General features: G+C 29.2%; 1 pseudogene; it reads left to right on the top strand.

The window, feature by feature from the left end:
• Positions 1 to 4,801: 4,801 nt before the first annotated feature.
• Positions 4,802 to 4,880, top strand: LOC126000040 (uncharacterized; annotated as a pseudogene).
• Positions 4,881 to 6,859: the final 1,979 nt, after the last annotated feature.

Here is a 6,859-nt window from a genome sequence, read left to right as displayed (position 1 = left end):
ATTCACTATTTTTTAAACAGTTACACTCCTATTTCGAACTTCTCATTACCATTTTGATGTTGATAACCAAAGACTATATATGATAACAATTTATTTTTAATAAATAATATAAATTCACTTCACTGGTTTTATGCACTAAATGCAACCAGTGGGAGTGGAGGCAGATGTTAAATTAAATAGTAGTTATGTTTGAAAATAATTTTGTATTAATTGACTAATAATCAATGGCCTAATTAATTAGCTTTAATGTCATTAGCTACTAGAATTAAAGTTTTTATAGTCTGGGGACAGGTCCGCTTTTACCAAATAAAGTACTTAAATCTGGTAAAATTTGAGAGCATTTTTGAAGGTGATTACATCTCAACTAAATTAAGACCAGTGCTGACAGGCGGTGTATGCCAGCTTATTAAATTAGTATATAAAACTTACACTAAGGCTCAAAGGTAGAAATTATGAAAACCTCCCTTATTTATAAAAATAATATTAATATAGATAATTAATGTTAGATGTTTATTAAAGACACCTAGTTTCCTAGGTCTACTATTTTTAGGATGACAATAAAGTATCATTATAATTAGATAGAATTTCTAATATTATTTTGACCCATTGATAATATCAATATGACCAAGATTAGATTTAAAACTGTCAATGAAATTGTTCTTAAAAATATTATGCACTTACAAAATTAACAATGTTATCTAAAAAAAAGGTTAACCAATAATTAACTGAAACATTATTCAAACAATTCTCATGTCTTAAAAACTTAGCTTTAATAGAAGGTTAGAGAAATTTGGAAACCTTAAAAAATCCAGACCTTATTTCCTTAAAAAATGGACTCCCTGGGGCTATCCTTTCCCGCTCGGGAAAAATGAGCAAGATCTAAGACCTTGAAGCGCTTGGATTTAAAAGTCAAGTACATTTTTTTTTCTTTGCTTTTCTCTGAGGCCAGGTTTGATCTAGGAAACGCAGCTGGTTAAAGTTTACATATCTATGATACACATAGTCATAGCAAAAAGCACTCACTGTTTCAACATACAATCTCAATGCATACTCAAACGAACTTTCAGATTCACACAGCACATAAATAGACAAACAGTATATAGATGAATTACAGATAAAAGATATGAGAGATGAAAAGATATATGTGGGAAATTTTTGGACGTCTCCAAATTTTCCCGCCAGATCTTTGCTGGCTATTATCAGCAAAAAAATTTTTTTTTAATTTTGAAAAAAGAAAAATAAGGCCTTTTTAGAAGAGTAAGAAGAGCCGGCTCTAGTTAAAAGGTAGTCTTAGAAGAGGAAAGGAAATTAAGTGCATTTATTTATTTCTTTAAATTCTTAGTTGGTAAATTTCTATTTTTGTTGCATCAGACATGACATGTAATTTTCTATACACAATATGTTTATTATTTTTACAGAACATTGAACAGAGACTTATAGTAAAATTTTACTCATTATTAGATGTTAGTTATCATGATGTTTAGGCACATTTTTAGTATATCTCTTCCCCATAAGGTTTATGGTAAGTGAGGTAGAATATAGGGCTGGAAAGTTCCTTTGCTTACACCATCATCCCAAGTTAAAATGATTGCACTTTTAGCAACATTATTTACTAATCCTAGGCCCATCAAAGGCGATGAAACATGTTCAATGGCCCATGAATAGGGCCAGTTCTTTCCAACAATACAGAAAAAGTATGTACCCATATCCAAGAGACCTAGTATATTCTTACTTTGAATCTTTATAGATATTAAAGGCTCTTTACTTTCTAGTTCTTTATTTCTGTAAGGCAAAGGTTGCCCTGAGGCGTCCTCATATTCCTTAAACATTACAGGAGAACAAAACTCTGCAGCATCAGAAGATGCAGTATATGGACTGGTTAGTTTTATGAAATTTCTAATTCTTTGCATAGGAGAAACAGAAGCCAAGGCCATTATAGGTTTATTTTTAAAGGCTTTTTTTCTCCAGTTCTAAGATCTAACTTTTAGATCTTTTTAGGGAATTTATAATCTCAGAAGGGCCCTGATTTTCTAATTTAGTCTTTTGAGCCATAGATTCTAATTTATGTCTATCATCTGTATGATTACTAATTTGTTTACATATAGAATAGGACATTTTATTACCGGTTTAATTTTCACAATAGTGATGTGGGTGTTTAGATATGCTACATACTCCTTGTTCAAACTTGGAAGATGATAAGAGTTCAAGAATTTGTCCATTTCTTCCAGATTCTCATGTTTCGTGGCATCAAGTTTCTAGAAGTAATCTCTGAGTACCCTTTGAATCTTTGCAATATCTGTAGTGATCTCCTTTTCATTTCTAATATGGGTTATCAAGTTTCTCTCTCTCTTTTTTGTGAGTTTTGCTAATTGTCTATCAACCTTGTTTATTTCTTTAAAGAACCAAATTTTGCTTTTGGTGATCTTTTGGGTTTTTTTGTTTCGTTTTCACTTCATTTATTTCTGCTCTAAGTTTTGTTATTTCCTTCTGTCTCCCTTTTTGGGTTCCTTTTGTTGATCATTTTCTAATTCAATATGTTGTGTAATTAAGCTATTCATGTATGCCGCTTCTTCCTTCCTGATGTGTGCTTGCAAACCTATAAATTTACTTTCAGTACTGCTTTTGCTGTATCCCATAGATTTTGATAGTTTGTGTCTTCATTGTCATTTGTTTCCAGGAATGTTTTCATTTCCACTTTGATTTCATCTTGGACCTACTGTGTGTTCAGTAGTAGGCTGTGTAATTTCCAGTTGTTAAATTATTTTTTTTTGTTGGGTTTCAATCTGGTTAACCTATCAGGTGATGACAGAACCTTGGTGAGATGTCCCACAATTAATATGTTATTATTGATGTCCTCTTTAAAATTTTTCAATAATTGTATTATATTGCTGGTCTCTCTCATTGGGTGCATATATATTTAGTAGTGTGATTTCTTCCTGTTGCACATATTCTTGATTAGTGTCCATCTTTGTCCCTTACAACTTTTCTGAGTCTAAAGTTTGTGTCCTCTGATATTAATATGGCCACCCCAGATTTTAAGGGTGTTATTTGCTTGGTTGATTTTCCTCCAGCCTCTGCTTTTGAGTCTGTTTGTTCTTATTATTCAGGTGTGATTTTTGTAGGTGGCAGAAGGTTGGATTCATCTTTTTGATCCATTTGGCCACTCTGTGTCTCTTATTTGGTGCATTTCGTCCATTGACATTGAGAAAGATGATTGTAATGGCATTTAATGTCATTTTTTGTGTATAAGATTTGTGTGTCTGTCGGTCTGTCTTGTGTTAAAGTAGACTTTTCAGTTTTTCCTTAAAGTCTGATTTTGCATCTATAAAATTTCTGAGCTGTTGCTTATCTGTGAAGCTATATATCCTTTCTTCAAATCTGAACATGAGTTGGGTGGGTTGTTCTATTCTAGGTGAAGCTTTCATTTTATTCTTTCTTTTCACGGTATTCTGAAATTCATTAGGAACAATAAACATCCACAAATAGCTAAAGCAATCCTTGGGAAAAGGAATATAGGAGGCATTACTTTCCCCAATTTTAAACTGTATTACAAAGCAATAGTTATCAAAAACAGCATGGTATTAAAATTAAGACAGACCCTCAGATCAATGGATTAGGCTTGAGTACTTGGAAAATGTTCCCCAGACATACAGTCACCTTATTTTTTATAAAGGAGCAAGAAATCCTAAATGGAGCATGGAAAGCCTCTTCAGTAAGTGGTGTTGACACAATTGGTTAGCCACTTGTAAAAAAGCGAACTTAGATCCCCAGCTAACACAATGTATGAAGTTAAAAATCCAAATGGACTAAAGACCTTGATATCAGACCTGAAACCATAAGGTATATAGAACAACAGGTGGGTAAAACACTCCATGACATTGAGACTGCAGGAATCTTTAAGGAGAAAACAGCACTCTCCAAACAAGTAGATGCAGAAATAAACAAATGGGACTATATTATGCTGAGAAGCTTCTGCACCTCAAAGGAAATAGTGCCCAGAATACATGAGCCACTCATGGAGTGGGAGAAACTATTCACTCAATTATCATCAGAGAAGGAGCTAATATCCAAAATATACAAGACACTGACAAACTTTACAAGAAAAAAAAATCTAATCCCATCAAAATATAAAAGGCATTTTTGCAATAATTCTAAGAGCAAAAGATAGGAGAGCTTGAAGGTCCAACTCACTACATGAAGCTCACCACAAAAAGTGATGAGTGCAGTTAGAGAAGTAATTACACTGAGAATCATCATAAGAAAATGTAAATGAATGAGGAAGTAGAAAGCCTGTTTAGAGTACAGGCCAGTGTGGGATGGGGAGGAGGGACATTAGTGATGGGAATGTTGCACTTGTGATGATTAAAAAAAAGATATTTAGGGGCCGGAGAGATAGCATGGAGGTAAGGTGTTTGCCTTTCATGCAGAAAGTCATCGGTTCGAATCCTGGCATCCCATATGGTCTGCCAGGAGCAATTTCTGAGCATGGAGCCAGGAGTAACCCCTGAGCACTGCCTGGTATGACCCAAAAGCCACACACACATATACAAAAAAAAGATATTTAGATATAATGTATATAGGATGCTAAATATAATGAATTGTATATAGATTTATATATATCTAAAGATAAATATAGATATTTATTTATATATATTTAGATAGATATAGAGAGATATATAGACAGATATCAATATATACATATATAGATATATAAACATATAAATATATTTAGACATCTATATATAGAAAGATATTTATATAAATCTTTATATAAAGAACGATATATCTAAATATCAATATATACACTTCTCGGCCTTTTGGCTAAGATCAAGTGTAGTAAATATCAATATATATATTAATATAAATATTTTTAAACTTATATATTTTATGATTAATATATATTTAGATACATCATTATATATTTATATATTAAGATATCCATATATATTTGAATATATATCTTTATATGTAAATATAAATGAACATATAAAGATATAATGATATTTAGATAAAATATATATAAAGATAGTTATATATAAAGGTGTTTATATATCTTTATATATCTAAAGATAGATATATATATAGATAAATAGTTTAAGATATGTTTTATATAAATATATAGATATATAAATATATACATATTTATCTAAATATATTTAAATATATTTACATATATTTATATATAAATATATACCTGAATATATATAAATATATACCAGAATATCAATATAGATATATAGATATTTATATATAGATACATGAGCATATAATTTTATAAATAATATATTATATATCATTTTATATAATGATTTATATATTAAAATATCTATATACCTATATTATATATAAAGATGTTTATGTATAAAGAATTTTATATATCTTTATATATATATAAAGAGATATAGATATTTATATTTATTTTATATATAAATACATACATATATAAATAATTAAAATATTTAAATATATATCTAAATATATTATATAAAGTTATTTGTATATATTATATGTAAAGATGTTTCTATATCTTTATATCAAAAGTTATATATCAAAATATCAACATAGATATTGAGATATTTATATATTCATATATAAATATATATCATTATATATGTATCTTTATATTTATATTAAAATATCTGTATATCTATGTTGATCTATCTTTATAAATAAAAATAAAAAAGATTTAATGATTTTTAGACATATATATAAAGATGTTTATATAGAAAGAATTTTATATAGCTTTATATATATCTAAAGATAGATATAAATATTTATATAGAGAAAAATAGATATAGATTTTGGGGGGTTTGGGGCCACACCCGGTGACACTCAGGGGTTACTCCTGGCTCTATGCTCAGAAATCGCTCCTGGCAGGCTTGAAGAACCATTTGGGATGCTGGATTTTGAACCATTTCTTCTGCATGCAAGGCAAAGGCACTACCACCATGCTATGTCTCCGGCCCCAGATATATATTATATAAATATATAAGTATATAACATATAAAGATATAAAGATGTTTAGATATATATCTAACTATATTATATACAAAGATGTTTATGTATTGTTATATAAATAGATATATAACTAAATATCAATATATAGATATTTTATGTATAAATATGTAAACATATATATGTTTATGTATAATTTATATTTAGATGTATATCATTATATAGATTTATATTTATTAAAGTATCTATGTCTATATTTATATATAAAGATATATAAACATATAAAGATATTTATGTTTTATATATAATTATGTTTATATATCTTTATATATTTAAAGGTAGATATAGGTACTTTATATGTATATATAATTATATAAACATATAAAGATATAAAGGCAAAGATTCTCAAAATAGAAGTGCCTATCTAGTGACAAATGTTCTTGTTATATAATGTTTTTTGACAGAAGCTAAACCATACAAATCAATGTGGAGCCAAATGGATGGCATCCGAAGAGGCTTCTTCATTATCGCGATTGGTATTGTTACAACAGGCATAGGCTTTATCTTACTCTATGTCTTTTACTATCTCTGTGTGGGTATAAAGTATTCCACAGATAAAATGTAAGTTTTACAACTTTAAGTTTATAATAGAATGATGTGCAGTGTATGTGTGTGCATGAGTGCATGTATGTGTGTGTGCAAAATATGGGGATTTAGGGCTGATTGTTAGAGCACATGTGTCTCATATGTGAATGCCAGGGTTCAATCCCTGACAGCAAAACAATAGTGAAACCAAATAGCTAGTCGAGGCTTCACCGTTTTGCTTAACACTAACTTTTTTTTTAAGTGCATCGTATTCTTTATTATTATGTGTTTCAACGGAGTGGTATATTATTTTAGAATT

This window comes from Suncus etruscus, chromosome X (genome assembly GCF_024139225.1).
Source record: "Suncus etruscus isolate mSunEtr1 chromosome X, mSunEtr1.pri.cur, whole genome shotgun sequence".
NCBI lineage: Eukaryota > Metazoa > Chordata > Mammalia > Eulipotyphla > Soricidae > Suncus > Suncus etruscus.
This window is presented reverse-complemented; position numbering and strand designations above follow the sequence as displayed.